The sequence below is a fragment of the Pleurodeles waltl genome, chromosome 1_2 (assembly GCF_031143425.1).
Source record: "Pleurodeles waltl isolate 20211129_DDA chromosome 1_2, aPleWal1.hap1.20221129, whole genome shotgun sequence".
NCBI lineage: Eukaryota > Metazoa > Chordata > Amphibia > Caudata > Salamandridae > Pleurodeles > Pleurodeles waltl.
Window position 1 is genome coordinate 108,741,220 of NC_090437.1, and position 12,458 is coordinate 108,753,677.

The following is a 12,458-nucleotide window of genomic DNA, read 5'->3' on the forward strand; positions in this document are numbered from 1 at the left end:
GGATTGCCCTGTTATGCAGATTAATGGGGATAAGGGAATGGAATACAGCCTTACGTCTCTTGACAACTGATACAAATTACAAAATAGTTTTTTCAGTTGCAAGATATTTGCAGAGTGCATGGGCTATAAGAACCAGAGAATTACTATAATTGTGTGTTTTAACATATTGGTTTTAGATTTTATCTATTTAACATAACAAGTTGTCAACTGATTGGAGTTAAGATATAAGAGCCCATCACATCATATACCTAATATCTTAAGAAATTAAGATTTTAAGAACAATGTCTGTTTTGCACTGGTTTTACAAAAAGTGATTTTATAATTTATTCAGGGTTTTAATGTATAATGTGGTATTTCTTGCTGATTTCCATTTATACCTGATATGCTGCTCAATTATGATATGATGTTTTATTGTTTACTTTTATGGCTTCCAGCCGAAATAAAGTATAATTTGAATAGTCAGTGCTGCAGATCCACTGGGAGCTAATTTTATTTACAGCCCCTGGGCACACCTGGTGCACTATATGAGTGACTTACTAGTAAATCAAATAAGCCAAACATGGAGAAACCAATCACCAATATATTTTAGGCAGAGAGAATATGCACTTAAGCACTGGTCAACAACGGTAAAGTGCCCAGAGTCATAAAGCCAACAAAAACACGTCAGAAAGAAACGGGAGGAAGAAGGCAAAAAGTTTGGGAATAAAGATGCAAAAAGGGCCAGGTCCAGCAACACCAAACATAACTGCTCACGCATTGTTATACCTTATTTCCCACTTTTCAAAGGTTTCCTTTTAGACACTTGTTAAATCCACAAAAATATATTATAAAAGATTTATTAGAGCAGCACTCTACAAACATGACTGTGTAAGCAAACGTCTACTGGTAACTGACTCTCAACAAGGAATTCCAGAACACAGGCGAACAATGGAAAGGAAAACAATACATAACAAGCTGTATGTGTACACAGCAAACAGTATAAAGCATTGTTAGAAATAGGGTCTCTAGTTGACAGTGGTTTGCACACATCCAAATAGGGACCTCACTCTAGTCAGAGTAAGGGAGCCACACAGCTAGGATAACCCCTGCTCAATTCCTTGGTAGCTTGGCTCAAGCAGTCAGGCTTATCTCAGAGGCAATGTGTAAAGTATTAGTACACCACAGTAACACAGTAAAAACACCACACAATAACTCCATGCTGGTTTAGAAATATAGCCAATATTTGAGTAAAACAAAACCAAAATGTCAAAAATCCAACATACACAAGCAAAGATACACATTTTTAAAGGTTAAATCTCAGTATGGTGCTTAGAAATAAAATTCACTGGGGCTATCACATCATCTTGACATAGTTGTGCACAACAGTCCGACCCCACTCTCAAGGGAGTGCGGGCCAGTCACGGAGATGAACAGACTCCATGTACAGTACCTTTAGTAAACTATGAGGAAACAAAGACATTGGACAGAGTGGGGGAGGTGAGACATCACTAAAGCTGCTGTGGCCTCGGTTCCTTAATGCTACCGGGGAGGTTAGGCGTTGGTTCCTTACTGCGAGGCAGGGGAGGTGAGGCATTGGTTCCTTAAGGTTGCAGGGTAGGGGATCAGCATCTGTTCCTTGTGACAATGACGGTTTGATGAATCCAGCAGGTCAAGGCACGAGGCATCGACCTTGCTATGTCGCAATCACACCACTGGGCTACAGCTCCGGCAGCAGAGTTGGGTACCACGGACATCAGTGACATGACACTCAGGACTCACCTGTGGCGGGACTTTGGTGGCGCATTATATTTAGTGTCCCCTTAAAGAACCGGATGTGAAAGCTTCTAGAATAAAATGAAAAATATTAAAATATACTTTATTTTGGTACCCAATAAAAGGCAACTTGAATTATTCAGTAGCTAAAAGGTAATCTTTGAAAATTAGGGGATACCAGACATTACAGCAATGCAGAACCCGTAATATGTGCTATCCCCAACGTAAAAGATGTTGAAAAACAAAGGGAAGAGTACTATTTGGCAGGAAAATACTGTGTTCACCCAGACAACAGAAGGTCATTTCAAATGTAATCCTGGTAAGCTGTAACCCGAGAAACATAGGGACACCAAATATTATAGCCCACATGAGGCATTATATTTGGTATTCCCTAAAGGACCCGGATGTGAAAGCTTGTGGAATGAAATCAAAAATGTGAAGATACTGTAGTCTTCTATCAAATAAAAGGCTACTTGGGTGGGTCAGTGGCTAAAAGGTAACACTTGAGAAGTAGGAATACCAAATATTACAGCAATGACTGATCCGTAACATGTGGCAGCCCCTTAAGAAAAGATGCTGGAAAACTTAAGCAAGGATTCTATTGAGCAGAAAAACTATGTTTTCGTCCAGCCAACGTTAGGCAATTTCAAGTTGTAGCCTGATAGGTTCTAGTCCTAGAAAATATTATAGGCCATATGGGCCATTATATTTGGTATACTTCAAAGGAATCAGATGTGAAAGCTTGGGAATTATAGAACAAATGCGAAACGAGGCTGTAAACTTCTAACAAATAAAAGGCCATTTAAACTTGTCAGTGGTGTAACATATATGTATGTATGTATGTATGTATGTATATATATATATATATATATATTTATTATTGTGTACCATGCATGTTTTTATGTTTCAATGCTTTATACTGTTTCCTGTGTACTAATACAGCTTGTTATGGATTGTTTTCCTTTAAGAATTCCATTGTTCGCCTGTATGCTGGAATTCCTCACTGAGAGTCAGTTACCAGTAGACTTTTACTTGCATAGTTCTGTTTGTGCTGTGCTGCTCTAATAAATCATTTTTATAATATATTTTCATGGATTTAGCAAGTGGCTAAAAGGAAACCTTTGAAAAATAGGGAAAAGGCACAAGCAGTTATGTTTGGTATCCCCATACAAAACGTTATTGGAAAACACAAAGATTGGTGCATATTGTTTGAAAACAATATTGTGTTCATTTAACCAATATTGACATGTTGTATTACTTAACCAGTTTGATTTTTTTCAAAAAGTTAATAACAAAATGCTGTAGAACAAGGGGAGCATGTGCTGTAACCAGTGGCACACTAGATTGGCTTCTGGTACCTGGAACACTAACCAGAGGGCGTATCCACCACCAAAACCAAATAACATATTGAGGCTAAGGACATTTTATCGTTTTCAGTTTTTTCATTTTGAAAGTTTTTCCCCTTGAATTTGGCATTCCTTTTACTTAGCACCTGAAGCAACCACCCAGTACACTGGTGTCCATAACTATAAATCATGACAGTAACTTTTATGGGTTAAAGTAAAGCTTGAGCTGCACATGCTGGAAAGTCCGGATTCTCTGTGGGTTGTTAACTAACGCCCTATTGATTCCCACATAGCACTTTGTGTTCCCAAGCCAGCTAGTCTTCTTTTTTTAGCTACAGGAGCGCTTTGCTTGCTACACTTTTTCAGACGTATTGTCAATCTTAAAAGACGAACTACAAGTCCCAGAATGCTCGATGTAGATTAAAACGTGAAGGCTGACATCTTTCATAATATAGAGCCACTTGACACTGGGGTTGCACCAGAAAAAAAATATCATTTGATTATGTTTACTATTCTGGAAAAGCCAAGAGTTGGCACATGAAAAGGTATTTGTATAAAATACCCAATATTAATTTGTAAAAATCATGCTTTCTTTTAATAATCATTGTAAGAAATGACCATATTTTGAGTGTCGTCCCTCCAGATTTTTTCCATAGCTGCTTTGTTGTCTTTTGAACTCTGTGCAATTTACCCCTGCTAGTAGAGTGACTGTGTGCCCTTTTAGATATGGTTAATTAGGCTTATTCCTCATTGGAACATTTACCTTGCCTGGAAGTCCCTACTATATGGTGTAGAAAGTGAACACAGGATCTGGAAATTTAATGGCCCTAGAGGACTGAAGTACCTATAGTGCCACAAACTATAGCGGTATTGCAAACAAGGCTTCAAGGCCTACCCTGTGTATCCTGACTACTGCACTGTAAAACCTACTGAGCACTCTTTCAACATAACCATTTTTGACAGGCAAAACATCCCTTTTAAATATTAAAAAAGCACCTCTGTAGGCCTTTTAGCCCACAAGACAGGGTGCATGTTATATAAAGGTAGGACAGTTTAAATTTAAAGTTAGCATGCCCTTATAGTGACTAGCACCCAAAAGTTATTTCCACTGCAAGAAGGTTTTTGCTATTGCAAAGAGAAACACTGGAAAGCTATAGTAAAAATAAATATTGCTATCTCCGATTAGGGTCCTGCTAGAAAAATTATGAAACAACTATTTTTAATAGTCATGAAAATCCGAACTCAATGGTGTGAAGTTGTATTTTAAATTAATATTAGAGAAAGGTATATTTATAAAGTTACCTTTTCCCTGCTTGAAGCAGATGGGGGCTAATTTGCATTCGCTCATAAGCAGCAGCACAGCCAGGAATTAACCATGATGAATGGGATGGAAACTGAAACCAGGGCAGGTACAATGACTTGGGTGTCGGGAGGTGTTTATCTCTTCCCCTGACAGGAAGACCAGTGGGATGGGCCCGGGAACTTAAATGATTTTGAAGGGGTGCCGCCTATAACACGCAACTGTTTGGTGAAACCCGGAGAGGCACTGACTTTTGTTATCCTAATCAGGCTGGTACCAAACACAGTGGTGGGAAAGCTACAGCCAGAACTGGTTTAGGGTGAACTCAGAGAAGGAGAGTGTTTATAACCCTGGTCACACCTCTGGGTGGGCGCACAGGCTCTACACAAAGGTATAAGGAATTCCCCTATTCTGGGTTTTAAGAGTGAGGGGGCACTGAGGGATTGTTTACAAAAGGGCAACCAAGAACAGTTTCAAAACCTAATAGAGTTACCCTTGGGAACTGTTACCCATTCACTTTGGGAAGAGCCAGGAGTAATACACTAGTTGATGCCAGGTGTAAATATGGCACCTACTGACACTCTTTTTCGAAAACTTGATGGACCCGTGGAAGAAGAGAAGAAGAATGGACCTGCTGTCTGTAAGCAGAGAGGAGCTTTGAAGGATTGGACCTGTTACCCCTTGTAACCAAGACAAAAAGTGGACTCCAAGTGTCAGTTGGCTGACCTGTACAGCTACAGGGCCACAACAAGCTACAGGAGGATTTTTCCTAAAGTGCCCAGCTGACCTGTAATAACTTGCCCTGACTTGGAAATTTCTGATGGCCTCTGCTGGAGTGAGTCCTGACTCCCAAGTGCTGTTCCTCAGGTCCTGGAAACCCTGGCTGTGTCTAACTGCACTTGTCATACCACCCCTGAAAAGCTAGGACTTAAACACTTTTTGAATTTCCAGACCTCAAGAGAACTGGAACAAACAAATCCAGTCTATCTAACTAAGGCACAGCATCACTGGTTTGAAAAAAGAGGTTTCTCCCACTCAGAGCTTCTCCACTGCAGCAAATCAGTGGGCCCTGTGCGATAGGGTGCCCGGCCTCATGGAACACATTATTGTTGGATTCAGCCCAGCGGCTTCACTCACTGAAGAATTCTGACTTCAATTTCACAGACTGAGTCCCAGAGTAAAACTGTATTGTGACCATTGACTATTATTGGCGCGTAATGGTTTTCAGTGCTATTATCACTTTAGTCTTTAAAAACTAATTTCTTTGGTACCCCTTAATGGATTATTCTTGTTTTGGTGTCATTTTACTTACTAAATGTCACTATATTTTTCTAATTCGGTTTGGTATTTTTATTGCTTGGTGTTTTGACTTTATTACTGATCTGACAGTGGATACACATGTCAAACATTGCCCTAAGTTAAGCTTGCCTGATCTGTGCTATCGCTATTGCTATAAGGGGGTGGAGCTCAGGTTAATTAGAGACTATGAAGGTTCACCCTGTCTTGAGTTGTGATTATTCATTGAGATGGGCAGTTTTCAACCCCAAATAATAATCCAACTTCTTACAATCATAGAAGAAATTGACATTTTGAAATAATTTCTTCGTGTGCTTCTTGTTTTAGGTTTATACATAAAAAGGAAAAAATACATAATTGCATTTTATTTTTAATTAGCACGGACACAAAAATATAGGTCAGACTGGTATAATGCCAACAAGTTTGTATGAATCTAACCCAGAGATACTCAAAGTACAGCCCGGGGGCCGCATGCTGCCCTCCAGACCTTTACGTGCAGCCTCCTGGTAAAGAGCAGCACTGGCCTGCCCTTTACTCGATTTCGCACAAAAATTCAAATGATGTTAAATAAGCAGCCAAGCGTTATTTAAAAGTTCATTGAAGTTAAAGAAAGGAATTAACTAGGGTATCCTGCACCACTTAACTTTAGAAACACCTTAATCTTTTAATACATCTTGCAGCAAACGTTTATAAATATTATAATGTCTATTCAAAATTCAAATGGGGTATTTTCCTTAACATGCCAAACCGCTTTACCTTGGTATTTCAGATTATATCAGTGCATTGGAAAGTATTTTTCAAAAGTGATGGTATTCAAACATGAAACCACAAACATTCATTCTTCTTCCCACCTCGACAACAATGATAATAGAGTACTAGGAGGCAGGTTAGTTGTTATGTGCACTTGTTGGGTGGCCTGGGTTTCTATTATACATGAACAACATTATAGTTTATTAAGACAAAAACAGGAGAAGGTTTTAAGCAGCACACATTTTGTTGTCATGTATTTCGCGGTCCTCATGTGATAAAGAAGAAAAAGGAGTGAAAGTGAAATAGAAAAGTGCCTAAGATCACACAATTTGAATAAGTGGAGACGTTTTTGATTTCACATTGTGCAATTCAGGCACTAGATTTACATGCCTCATTTCCCTTACAACGCTTTACCAGCAACCGCTCCCTAACTTCGACCGCCACCCTGCTGGTATCAATGCAGCCCTCAGTCACATCACAGACCAAACTTTATGGCCCCTGGGAAAATGCTTGCCAGTACCCATGATCTAACCTAACATGCGCCGTTATTCAACTTACTGTGCACGTTATATGTTTGTCAATAACACCTTGTAACATTTTCATTATACAAAAAACAAAACACTTTATTTCCCCGTTTTAATATCTTGCTTTTTCTCGTTGCCTTTTTTTTTTTTACCTTCAACCTTTAATCTTTCGCATGTTTTGAAACTGGATTTCTCCATATTTTAGGCCCTGCCTTTGTTTCTATTCTGTCTCATTCTCTTTCCCTCGTGTTTATTTCGTTATAATTCCATATGCTCCAGCAAATATTTTCCTAGCTTTCACTATGTATATTAACTTAACTGTCCTTTATATCACGATTCATTCTTTGCATTTATCCTGCTTTCTGTCTGGCTCTACTCATGCAGCAATGACCCGTTGCAATATAGTTCCAGGTGATTTATAGCCCGAACTGAGTTTGGCATCCAGCATCCAGCCATCCCCTAAGTCAGCCCGAGGAGAGATCTGCTCCTTCTTTCTGAACTTCCCCGAGCTGAGTTTTGTTTCCGAAAAGTGCTGAAAGGCATGGGATACGTGATATGACGGGGAAACCAGATACTACAGAACACCGGCAAGCCCGCGTGGCCTCCTGTCCTTCACCCACTCCCACGCCGACACAAGAGTTTCGAAGAACAAAGATTTCCCCCCAAAAAAGCACTTTTAGTTTAGAGGGGAACAGCAGCATGCATAGGATTTGTAAAGTTCTCAGTTTCTGCTTTACACTCACAAAGGACGTTGTAGATATAGCCTGGTCGAGTAGTCGGGGAAAAAGCAGAACTTCAGCAAAATCACATTCAAGGTCCTGCTTCTCTCTATAGCAGGGCGAAGGATAACGTCTATGTCGGCATAGCTGAACAATCTCACGATGACGGGGTGGCCTAGGCAATGGCAGGAGGCCAGGGAGCGGTAGGCTTGCTTCAGCACAAAGCAGGATGACAGTTCTACTTCAGGGACACAGGATGTAAGCCAGGATGTGTAGAATTGCTCAAGTGTATTGCCCTTTGGACCCTCAGGACTCCCCCGCCCGCAAGATGCAGATTGTTTCTCCTGGCGCACCCCTCCGCAAGCTATGCCCATTGCTCCAGGACAGCTGTGGCTCTCTTCAGGTAAGTCAATTCCTGATTTAGGGTAAGGGCCTCATCTTCCAGCGTGGAAACCCAGATTTAGTTCTCCTTGGTGTGGTCGGCCACTGACTGTAGATATTGGCGCACAAGAGACATCTTGACCCCAACCCTGCCAATTTGAGTCTCCACTGATAGCTTAGTGTCCCTGATAGCCTGGAGGATGAGGGCCAAAGTAGCTGCCCCTCCTGATTCTCAGGGGGCCCCAGACTTCTTGGGCTCGGATGTCTTTGACAGCTCTTGCAGTCTTTGTAAATGCCAGTTTGCCTTGAATAGTGGGGGCATGGGTCTTGGCTTTGCCCATGTCAGTGACTGCGTTGTCGGTTCCGGGGGACCAGGATGAGCAGTCAAGAGCTGCGCAATCGAAGGCAACCACCACTCCAGTGTATTATGACAGGAGACTCCCACCCCCTTTATGGCCCAGAAATTGTGAGGAGGAGGGGAAAGAGAAAGAGAGGAAGAGTATATGCTAGCACTGCTTGCAAACAATGTTTGGGTGCCCCAGCCAGGCTATCAATAGGAGGCCTCCTTGTTTATTGTACAACAGGAGACAGCACCGTATTTCCACAATGCCACCTCCTCCGAGCTGAGGATGACAAGCCAGATATATGGGAAGTGGCTGGTATGTTCCACAAGATTCCAAGTGGGGAGCCTCCGAATGTTCGCTCCACCAGCTCCAGCCATTGTCCGCCATGCCTTTCTGGTCTTAAGGCTTTCGGTAGAGTACTATATCTTTGTTCTGGTGCCCACAGGGCCAGGCTAGAACTACCACTCGGCCAACAGCCACAAGTCACAAGGGCCATAAAGCGGAGTAGCAGAGCTGACTCCAGACACCAGAGCCATTGCTCTACTGGTCTGCTTCAGATGCGGCCTCCCTCGACGCTCCCTCAACATCTGGGATCCCCCAGCCTAGAGCCAGGCAAGGGGCAATGAAGAACCGCGAATCGCCATGCAGGCCGCACCAGTCGCAGCCCATAGCGACCTAGGCAAGCACAGCCGCCCACCGGGTCTACAGTCCCAGGTGCTGACTCCGGAGCCCCTCCACTCAATCCTACAGGAAAACAGGCTGGGGGCACACCAAAGAATGCCCTGCAGACAGGATATTATATAATTAGATGCACAACACAGTTTGGAGCTCTAGAACCTGCATCTGTCATCTTGGTCTGTCAAGCTCCGCCTGTGGGATAGTATTTTTATCAGAAGTGGCGGAACACTGGGTGGTAGGAATTTTGTGGATCTCTGCAGATACAAAATCCCTGGTGTCTAGTGGGCTATATACCCCCTCCATCCCGGGAGCAGAATATGGGCAACCTCCCCAATCGAGACAAACCTCCTGTCTGCCCCAAAAGGGGCAGAAAGACTCTTCTGTGACTGATGGGGTGAGGGTATGGTTCGATGCCAGGATAGGTGCACCACATCCTTTTGTATGTTTTGGTGGCATGTTATAATCCCTGGTCTCTAATGAGCATTCTGCTATCCCTGGGGGCAGATACCCACTCTGCCCCCTGTGGAGGCAGAAAGACTGCTCTGCCTCTTTTCGAGTGAGGTATGACCCAATGCCAGGATGGGACGCTGTACCCCTTTCTTTTGCCCATATGTAAGCTCCAGGTGGAGTTTCTCGAATGTGAACTTATCTTGAAAAAACAAGAGGCTTTTGGCAAAGCACATTTGTTTAATTAAACATTACAGCCAGGAGAACAGTTACAGAACCGGGGTCTGAGGATTGTCTTAAGGTACAGTTGATCTAAGCAGTGGTTTATACATTTCTCTGAGTACCATAAACGTTACAGCATACCATTTAGGGTAAATAATGTGAACAATTGTCTTGGAGTCATAAATAAGGTCCTGATACCAAATGCACGTGAGACTGGACCTTGTGTGGACATAATAAGTGTCTGATAATGTGTCCAGGTGTCTGGCTTGAGAGGCGCATGACTGATGTGTGCTACTGTGCGTGCTGTGTTTTAATTGGCTGAGTGTTCTGAACTACACACATCATCTGACTTTATGGTGTTTGGGAATGCGGATGCCCCTCTGGCCATGTGTGTTTTATTGAGGGCAATCTCCTGTGACCATTGTGGTGTCACTGCGCCTATTTGTGGGACCAATCTTGAGTGTTCTGTTCGCACGTTTGTTTGCTGGCTACGTGCTGCCCCACCTGAGACCTGTTAGGCCTAGGTCTTGGAGCCTGCCTGATCACGTACTTTCAAGTCAGGTGGATAGAGAGTTTATGACAGGTGAATTTGCTAATAGTGCTCCCATTTCGTTCTTATATGCAAACGTATCATGGTGTACATCAACATCGATTTTTCCAATATTAACATTCCCTCCTCTAACTGAATTTTCAACTACACCATCTAACCCACACTTTATGACAATTACATTATTGGGGACTACTTGTTCGTCAGTTTTGCTTACTACTACTTCCCTAGTTACTTGCATTCTACCCAATTTGAGGACTGAGTTTTTACAGCAGGAAACCCCCACTTGCAGGCCAGCACAAAAACAATATCAATATGAAAATGGGCACATGCACACACTGGTCAACCACCAGGGGGATCCAGGAGAACCAGTTTGTGGACCACTCCTGCTCAGGAGCACCTCCATCTTCATGCATGTCTTTTTGTAATTGGTGCAATGCTTTGATGGCAAGAATCAGAGTCCCATTGTTCATGTTATTGCCTGGTATAAATGTGCAGCAGGGCGCACTGATCTTCGTACTCACCCCTCCATCCATTGCAGTCATTAAGTCCAACACATACCAATGTTGCATCACCATGAGACGGATGTCTCTCAGTTCTTCCATGATCGCATTAAGGCTGAGCTCAGAGATGTTCATCATCTTCAGCATTTTCCACCCGGTTATCTGTAACTAGTGGGTGTTTGCTTTTGTCTGCGCAGAGAATAATGCTATTAACCCTCCCACTGATAATTGTGTGTCAGGCAACAGTATTATTCTGGGATGTCCTTGTACTGAGCCCAACAAAAATAATCAGCGTTTCTTTTCTCACAAGCCTGATGCAACAGAGTTGCCTTCTTCCATAACAGATGTTGGTACAGCTCTGACAAATCTTCTCCGGGAATGACCAGGGAAAGGGTGTGTATGGTGACAAGGAAGCAGAGGCCGCGCCATCTGGAGACAAGCTGAATGTAGGCAAACTCACCGCATTGCCGGTAAGTGTCCATCAGCCTGGAGTTACCACATTGCATGTCTGGAATGAGCAGGATTGTGCCACAGTTTTCATTTGTTCCCAGCAAAACTGTTCCTTTGTGTATGAAACATAAGGAATACAGTGTGAGTATCCATACAATTAGGGGTTGCCCCTTCCCTTCTATCCACGTATATCTCTCTCAGAATCTCATATTTCCTGACTTGGGGTCTCTATGCTATCATTGAACCCTCCCCTACGAGACTCATTTCCCTTTGTATCATCGAGGTGGATGGCCCTACATTGGAACTCCATGTCTGGGGTCCATTTGTTATTAAGGAAGAAAGCTCCAGATACGTTAAGGGACATCCTGGCACCATAGATGGAAGTGAGAGTGTTTGTGCATTAGTTCAGTGGTTTTGCTACCTCCAAGAATCTCTATTATGGAACGTCTTGGGGCCAAACAGTATCCTCCCATATGGTGCCTTTCCTGCAGAGATCATATCTGGTCAGATTTACTACTACTCTATGGGGTTCTACTCTGTTGGGCTGTATCTTGGCCCTAATCCTACATAGGTATAGGTGGAGAAGGCATTTTGCTTTTTCAGGGGATACCTCACGGGACAAGAAAAGCCTGTCTGCGCCTACTGCATGTGGTATCAGCATAAAGACATAACATGATCCCGCTGACATCTTGGGACCCACGGCAGTCATGTGCTGATACCATGTGTTGAATAAAAGGGTGCTGTGTAGTGCGTGTGGAATGCTAGTGTTAGATGTGCTGTTGTTATAAGTGGCATGGGAGAGTTCCTTATACAAGTGCAATGACATTTTCTGGGTGGACTCTATTAGACTAGGCAGTTCTGTGGAAGTAAAGAACGAGTTACTTACCTTCGGTAGCGACTTTTCTGGTGGATACATTAGCTACCTGTGGATTCCTCACCTATTGAATACTCCCCTTGCGCCAGCATCCGACGGAAATCTTCTTCCTAGCTTCTGCACGTTGACGAGGACGTCACAATTGCCCACGCGACGCCGTCTGACGTCATACAGGCAATAAGAGGTCCTCGCCGACGTCAGTACCAACATTTTTTATGTGCCTGAGACTAATAGGCCATTGAGACAAACAATCGAATAACAATATTTAATAATATCGAAGATAAACACATCATTCCAAAAATTCAAGATCTCTTTTTTTTTTTAT

At 42.8% G+C, this 12,458-nt stretch overlaps 1 protein-coding gene across 1 annotated transcript in view; it reads right to left on the bottom strand.

The window, feature by feature from the left end:
- IDUA (alpha-L-iduronidase) overlaps positions 1–12,458 on the bottom strand; it is a 1,520,091-nt gene that overhangs the window by 593,887 nt on the left and 913,746 nt on the right. The window lies entirely within an intron of this gene.